Source organism: Thalia democratica, chromosome 2 (genome assembly GCF_965202585.1).
Source record: "Thalia democratica chromosome 2, ktThaDemo2.hap1.1, whole genome shotgun sequence".
NCBI classification, from domain to species: domain Eukaryota; kingdom Metazoa; phylum Chordata; class Thaliacea; order Salpida; family Salpidae; genus Thalia; species Thalia democratica.
Window position 1 is genome coordinate 37,413,165 of NC_139166.1, and position 9,184 is coordinate 37,422,348.

The window sequence follows — 9,184 nt, forward strand, 5'->3', positions numbered from 1 at the left end:
TAACTACATTATTTAAACAGGTCTTTGCAAGTTGTGGAACAGTTTGTGCAAGTTTTTAACTACTGATGCAATTACGTATTAATGTAAAACTAAACTTTAATATAAATTAAAATAAGTTTGACATAATATTAAAATAAAACTTAATATAACTAAAGGATAGTTGAAGACTATTTTAACTAGAGTAAAAAATATATAACATTAAGTTTTTTATTATAAAAATACAGACGATTTAAGGCGGAAACTGTTTAATTTAAGTTTTTTTTTTTTTTGGACCAACTTTTTTTATTTTTACTTTGATATCCATTGTTTTAACTTTACCAGGTCCGAATATCCACACTTAATTATAGGCCTATAAAGCAACAAATTTAAAAAAAAAGAGTCTGATAACATTTCAAGACAAGTTGACTGCTGACTATAAAAGCAATAAAACTTTTTTCTATCTCATTTGGAATTTAAGCTACAAAATTTATAAAAAAATATTAAACTTAATTTGAATTTCAATTTTTAAGATTAATACTTGCTGAAATAGTTTAAATAAATAACATAAACAAGTTTAAATAGTATTAGCTTATTATTTTAAGTGTTTTTGATTTTATGTGTTTAAGAATGAATAAATTAAAATTTACATCGACTTTCATGTAAAACAAAATTAAAAGGCACACTAGAACAAGAATCAGTACATACATTCTACAACAAATAACTTCTAAGTTGTACGATAGATTGAGCTTGTAAGACATAAAATTAATATTATAAAAACGTATAACAGTATTAACACACGAATCTTGGTATAAATTATGTAACAAAATAGTAGTTTATAGCTTAAAACTTTTCTTACACACGATACGAGGCAAACATTATAAACTAAAATACTAAAGACTAATCTTTAGACTAAACTTTACTGTTATGTTAAAGTACTAACATACGCTAATAGTTTTGGAATAAGTCTTAAAAAGTTGCAACGTGCAGTAACATATAAGTTTAAGCAAATTTTTAAGCTGTAATGATTAGTTAAAAATAAATTAAATAAAGATTACTAAAACTACTATACTGTTAAACTAGCTAAAAATAAAATAAAATATCAAAATGCTGTTTTACTTTACCAAAAAAAAAAAATATTTTCAGCTAGAAAAGTTTTTTAAAGACTCTTGACTTGACATTTATAAAATTAAAAGAATATAATTTAACAGCATTGTCAAAAATCCTGGTTTGTGCGTGTTTTTGTGCGTCTATCATTTTATGTTGCATTTTTGACTTTAAACCAAGTCATAGTAATTTTTGAATTGATTTCTGTAAAAAATAAAAAATTAAACAAGCAAAGATTTTATGATTTTTAATTTCCGTTTATTAACTTTTTTAATAAAAAACCAAATTTAATAAGCAATAAATTCTTTTAAGTTTAGTTTTAGGTTAAGTTTAATATACTTTACACTTAATGAAATAAAGTTTTTGTATAATAGAAATTAAGAATTAGTTTTTGATTTATTTAATTTAATTAAGGTTTATGAAATTTAAGTTCAGCATAGTTTATTTTATTTTAAATATAGCTTTATATTGAAATAGTTTTAAATTGAACAAATATGTCATTTGTGCACAAGTAACTTCATACATATGTGGATACTCAGCCAAAAGTGACGCTTCGTGCAAAATTGAAACCCGTATGATAATGATGCCGTGCAAAAAAATAAGATCCTTGCAAAAGTGACGAACAACTCGGGTGGGATCTAATCGAGTGGAAATTGATTCGAGTGGGAATTAATCGGGTGGGAACTGACCGGGAGGGACTTGATTCAGGTGGGATTTGATTCGGGTGAAAATTGATCGGGTAGGAATTGATTTGGGTGGGAATTAATCTGGAAGTAAATGATCGGGTTGGAATTGTGCGTGCATGAAATGTTAGTATAACGTTTCAATAAATGTTTATGTAAATTTTAATTGCACTGTTCAGCATTTTCGTTTATCTAAATTTTGTGAGACTCTTTAAGTTTTCTTTCCTATGTTTTAATCATGGGGTATGCGATTCAAACTTTCACTTTTTGTTTTAGTTAGATAACTAATCTGTAATATGTTTGTTTTAGATAAAGGATTTTATATAAAACTTTTAAGTTCATAACTTATTTTTGGATCCTTTAGTTTTAATTTATTCGATTTAAATACAATTGACACTATTTTAAAGTATAATACTTTTGTATTAATTTTTTTAGGTTTGTTTTTATTTGATTTTTAAAGTAAAAAAATAGTTGCATTTTGAATATAACTTTTTTCGGCTAAAAAGTGTGTACCATACCAGCAGTTTACACTTAGGAAGTGCGTACCTAGGTGGCATGTTACTGCATGTAGATAAAATACATAACCATTCAACATGATTTTTTCAAAAAAAAATTCATCGAAGCTGTAATGATACATCTTTAGCTTATTACTGTAGTAGTAGTAGTAGTAGTAGTATACTTCAGTCTGATAAGCCAAATGGTCACCAAATAAGTCACCGTACATGATAGTAATAGGGATAACCACATAGAGTATTTATAATACTGGTTATATTTGTGGTCTTAAATATGTTTTATCCAAGTACTTAGCTAAACTATGTGTAGCTTCTTACGAGTAGCTTAAAGTACTAAAATTATAAATATTGTAATCTTACTTAAACTAACTTATTGCTAATTTATAAACAGTAACACACATAAAAATCATTTTTAAGTCCTTTTTATTAATACATCAACTACTGAAGGAAACTGTTTAAATAATTATACAAGTAAAAAATATGAAAAGTAATAACAATCGTAAAGTTTAAAAATACTAACAGTTTAGACAAACTAATGCTTGCTATTAGATATTTTTGATCTCGAAACTAGATGCTCAATTTTCTTAAACTCGTAGCTCTTAACTAGATGTTGAATTTAACTTGATGATTTGTTGATCATGTGAACTTCATCGTAACTTAAGATGGCATACGGCACGCAGCACAATTTAAAACTAGCGCGTATTTGAAAGACAGACGTCGATATATACGCATTGGAAAAAACTTACATCTTCGAATAAACAATGTTGTTTTGAAAACTAAGAAATTAGTTTTGTGAAAGCTAAGAGAATGTTTTTATTTTTACAACTTTCTCAAGACTATAAAATAATGTATGCCGTTGGCACACTTCTATTTTGTTCTTTTTAATTTTAGTAGCTAATGTTACATTTCAAAAAAGTTTTTAATTAATCTAACTCCCACCAAACTTTTGATTTTATTAGCCGCGTTAATCGTATGGCTTAAAAAAATTGAAAAACTATGCCGCACAAAACAAAACTGTCAGTATTTTCTCTAAATCCATTATTTTATTCATAATAAAAAATTTCTGAACATTTAAAGATGCATTGAAAAGAAAACTAGTAGTTTTAAAATTTTCTAGAAACCACATAAAACATTTTAGTTTTGTTTTCAATCTACAAAAACATAATTTCTCAGTATCTAAAAATCAAACTTAAATAAACAAAATAGATTACATTTTTTTCTTTAAAGCATTTTCCAAAACAATAAGTAGTGTAATATAGTTTTTCATGCAAAAACAATTTTTTTAGAAGAATCAACTATAAAATATTTCTCTACAAGCAACACAAAATTGTATGCATTATAGAAATTTTTTAAAGACAAAAAGCAGCAAATGCTTTTTTGATTGTTGACTGTCAAAACTTGATTGTTAACAAACACTTTAAAATTAAATTTCTATAAGAAAAATTTTAATAGATTTGAATTTAAAAGCTTTACACTTGAACTTGATTTTTTTACGAGGAAAGAAAGCTGATAACCTTGTTTTGCTTTTAACGTGGGGAAAAATAATGTTTCTTTGAATTTAATCTAAAGATGCTTTATTAAACTTTTGTGTCAACAAATTGCTTTGTCATAGCTTTTGCTTAACTAAAAAAATTATAATGTAGTTATATTTTTTATTAAAACTCAAAAAAATATTATTACAAGTAAAAAAACTACAAAACTTAACAACTTCTAAATTTTGTCAAAGAAAGAATACAAGACAAATATGCTTAACAATTTCTTTAAGTTTACACTTTTTAAAGAAATTACCTGAGTTTTAAAGGTATTTAAATTGATTTTCTTTGTTAATAAAAACTTACAATTTTTTACCATTAGTTTTGTTAGTTTTGCGAAAACACCTAGAGTAATGATATTGACCCCTATAGAAAATAATGGCCCTTTGTAACAAATGGTTGGTCGAAAACATTTTATATATAACAAAAATCTGCTCAGAAAATAAATCAAAAAATTACTTATGTACAACAAGCTGTTTATTTGAAAAACATGGTATAACCACATAAGTGACTTCAAAACTTATAAAGAAAACGGTACTGAACTACCAAAATATATCTGAAAACTTAAAAATATCAGTTTTAATTTTGTTAGACTGAAAATAATTCAGCTCATTGGAAAAGCTTAAAACCCGCACAGTATTTGCAGCATCTGCATCTTAGATAAAGTTGTGATCACCAAAGCTAATAGAAGAGACAATTTGAATAAACGATACGATTTTTTCTATACTTGTCTACATTTCAAAACTTAAAATTTGTCTGTACTGTTAGTTTAATGAATTTTCCTATAAGAAAACATATTTAATACAAAGCTCAAAACTTTTATAAATAAAGTTTAACAAGTTTGAAATTTCAAAGAAAAAAAAAGTTAACATTCACAACTAAGGTCAATGAATTGGTGTGGAAAAAGACATTTCAGTCATCAAGCTGCGCACCATTTGCTTGTAAATTATACTTTGAGCTATCTTTAAAAGTATAATGAAACAAATAACAAAAACAAAACAAAAAACTTAAAAAATAATTGTATAAATAATAATTATTGATAAAAAAATGTCAAGCTTAAAATGATAAGCACTATTTAACAACCTATTACTGCCAATATTGACCATGGAAACCATAGTCTACCATGGGCTCCACACCGTATCCTCCCCTAGATTTCGATTTTTGTGATCTTTTACACTAACTTTTTTTTGTAGACCTTTCTACAAGAGCAACCACAAAACATGCAACAAATAACTGAAAATAAAATTATAGGGGAGAAATGGTAAAAAAATTAGTATAATCTTAACACTGTAAGACCACCATGTATTTTTAAATACTGTCTACAAATTTCTGGTATATGTGTTTATAGCAGGGGAGTGTTTTGGCTGGTTTCCTGTTTCCTGTGAACCTTCTGAAAAAAAGAAAAAAAGATTCTTTGAATATCACTAAATATTTATTGACTTTGTTTTGGTTATTTGATAAACTTTAAATAATGAATGTTGAATTTATAACACTGAAAGATTATTAAGTTTCCTTAACAAAAAATGCTCGTTTTTGCCCAGCTGAAATTGATTTTAAATAAAATTTTAACTGTGACGTCATAATAGGTAAAAGTTTTAAAGTTACTTTTTTTTTCTGGGAAAAATTTTACTAAGATTCTCTTTGTTTCCATTAAAAATTGTTACTTAGTCTGAATAACTTTTGATTAATTACTGTTTTTCAACTAGTAAGTACAATTTTACTTAAAAAATGTCCAATATAATCACTAAAGTTTTATTTTACTTAGTTAATTGTATATAATAGTGTTGTGTGAAGCTTTTAAACCTTAAAAAGTTCAATTCAGAGAGTTTTCAAAATCATTATCATTATTTCGAATCAAAATCTACTACACCACCTGGCAATTTATTCTTTTATAATTTAATGGTTTTTTAATATTTTTATTTAAGTTATTTTATTTTTGTATATCTGTTGGCCACAAATTTGATTCTTGATTTTTTGAAATTTTCAACTTTGAGAGATTTCAAAACCATATTCAGAATCCTTGCACCATCAGGCAAATATTTAATAATAATTTAAAGATGTTTTGATTTAATTCTAAAGTCTAAACATTCTTCAAAGTGAAACTTAAATTTTTATTTAAGTTGTTTTATTTTTGTATATGTTGTTGTATATATATTGAAATTTCAAATTTTATAGATTGGATTAATTGAAAAAATATTTTTATTAAAAATAAATATATAATTGTAAAAAGTTTAAAATTTAAAAGAAAAAATTGTGAGAACTCCATCTATACTAACATTTAAATCAAAATTGAAGTTCTCTTTGTAAAAATTTATTCTAATTTTATTTATTTTATAATATTGTTTTCTGATAAAAAGGTTAATTTTCAGGGTTGCCACAATCCTGTAAAAACCTGGAATTTGAACAATTTAGGCAAAAAAAAACCTGGAATTTGGGAAATTTTGAAAAAAAATAAAACAGGAAAACCTGGAATTTTGAACAAAAATCACCAAAGAAACCTGGAAAAACCTGGAATTTTAACAATTTTCTCATTTTCAGCAGTAAAATTTCAATTTGACTCAAAAAATCTACCATATTACCGAAAAAATGTTGTCGTCATAAATTTTTTTATTTATTAAAAGACATATTCAAAGTAGCTTTACAGTATCTTTTCAATATTTTTAAAATATTTAACACATTTTCTTACCTTGAACTTAACTTTAAACTGAAAATAAACCCAAAAATGTGTACTTTCAAAAACCTGGAAGAAATTTGAAAAACCTGAAAAAATTTTTGAAAAAGCGAGTGGCAACCCTGAATTTTTTATAGAGTAAGTTAGTTATGTCTGTAACAGTTGAAGAAATAAAATTAAAAAAATTGATATATAATTTGTAAGTTCATAATTTTGTTTGATATATAATTTGTAAGTTCATAATTTTGTTTGATATATAATTTGATTCTTTTAGTTTTTATTTATCTAAATTTAATACATTATAATAAATTAAGAAATACAAATTTTTTCTTTTACTACTTATATGTTTTTTTTTCTAACCAGAAAAAAGCATTTTAAACACAGAGTTTTTTGGCTAAATTTTGCGTAGAACGCACAATGCGTGCTTAACTGGCAGTGCATACCTAAGAAATGCGTACTTAAGCGGCAAATTAAGAACAAAAAAAAATGTGAACCCATTTTAAAAAATGTCTAGACACGCCCCTGGTTTGTAGGTAGGTAAAATTTAAAATTATTAAGTATTTGATTATTATTTATTGATTTGTAAACAATTAAATTTTAATTAATAAAATTTAGCAGTAGTAATTTATTTAATTTGTTTAGACTATATAAAATAAAATCACTCCTAATACTGAACAGCTAAACTTAGAAAATAAAAATAATAAAGTCAAATGCTACGTCATAATTCAAAAGTTCGTAAGATAGTATTTTTTTAAATTTTCAGAAGGAATTTTGTTGTATTTAAGTACCACTTGCAGCTTAACATAAATATTTTTTTATTTTTCTAAACTTTTGAATAAAACTTAAAGCTTTTTGAATGTATCACTGATTATTTTTCAAAAGATAAATTAAATGTTAAGCAGTTTTAACTATTGATATAAGTTTTATTTAAAACTAATTATGACGTAGTTGTACAAAATTTTAAAAAACATGCTATTAAAACAAATATTTACAACAATAGTTGAGTTAATATATTGTTAGAAGTGCTATCTTTCCATTCCAGAAACTTGCGTATTCAGTTTTGGTTTTTCTTTTCCTACGAACATTGATCCCAAACTATAAAGCTCACCTCGGGCATACCTTTTAAGGACTTAAAAATTATTATCGAAATTGGAGTTTTGACAATGTATACAATGGTGCAAGTGCTCAAAAATAACACTGCGTTATCCTTTTCTTTGTGGTCAGCAACTCTTCTAAAAGTTTGACGCAAGGTCTCCCCGATATAGAAGATACTGTGATCTACAGAGCAGGTATACTTAAATATAATGTTAGCATTAAACATTTCTGAACACTTGCTTTTGATGTTGAAGTATTCAGAAACTTTCTTGATTCTTGAAAAGATCTAGAAAGGTATGTGATAGCCGTAGACATATATCTTTCTAGATTTTTTATATAAGCACTGAGGAGGTCTTTGACTGAAACTGAGTTTGCATTAAAATGTCTTGAAATAATTAAATAAATAGAAATAAGTCAATTTTTAAAGGTAGCAAAATAACTAAAAAGTTTTAAGGAAGATTTTAAATTTTCGCTCTAAAAGTGTCTTTCTCTATAAAGAAAAAGGCTATAAACAGTTAGACGGCGTTGCAATGGGTAGTCCATTGGCGTTATTGTTAGCAAATTGGTTTGTGGTTTCCAAAAAAAATTCATTATTAACATTAAATTTAGAACAAAAACCGATATGTTGACGATATTTTTGTAATTATGAAAATGACATTTGTTTAAATAGTTTCTACTACGCGATGAATTCACTGCATTCAAATTTAACATTTACTCTAGAAAAACCTGCCAATAATAAGTTACCGTTTTTAGATACAGAAGTTAAAATAATTTCAAACAAACTCCACACAAATATTTATAGAAAACCAACAGGTACCAACCTGCTAATGCAATACACAAGTGTATGCCCAAAAGCATGGAAGCTAGGTCTGTTGGACTGTTATCTAAATCGAGCACTAAGCTTTTGTACAAGCTTTGTTGATTTCAAAAAATGAATTTTAAACATTACAAAAATACTGTTAAAGAATCAATATCCGAAACAACTTCTACGAACTAGACTAAATTTTTTCTCGAAATCCACAAAATAAACAACTTAACTTTTAAAACAACAAATACATATAACATCTCTGAAATCTTACTTTACAACTATTTATTTAGGAAATTGCTTATTAAGATTTCAAAAACGAACAAGAACTGTTTTTGAAAAACACGGTATAAAAATAATACCAGCATATACCAAGAAAGTTTCTGAATACTTCAACATTAAAAGCAAGTGTTCAGAAATATTTGATGCTAACGTCATATATAAGTATGCCTCCTCTGTAGATCACAGTATCTCCTATATCGGGGAGACCTTGCGTCAAACTTTTAGAAGAGTTTCTCACCACAATGAAAAAGATAAACGCAGTGCTAGTTTTGAGCACTTGCACCGTTGTATGTATTGTCAAAAATCCAATTTCGATAATAATTCAAAGTCCTTAAAAGGTGTGCCCGAGGTGAGTTTTATAGTTTGGAATCAATGTTCGTAGGAAAAGAAACTATATGCGCAAGTTTCTGGTAAGATAACCCTTCTAACAATATATTAACTCAATTATTGTAGTTAATTTATGTTTTAATAGCATGTTCTTTAAAACTTTGTACAACTACGTCATAATAAGCTTTTAAAAA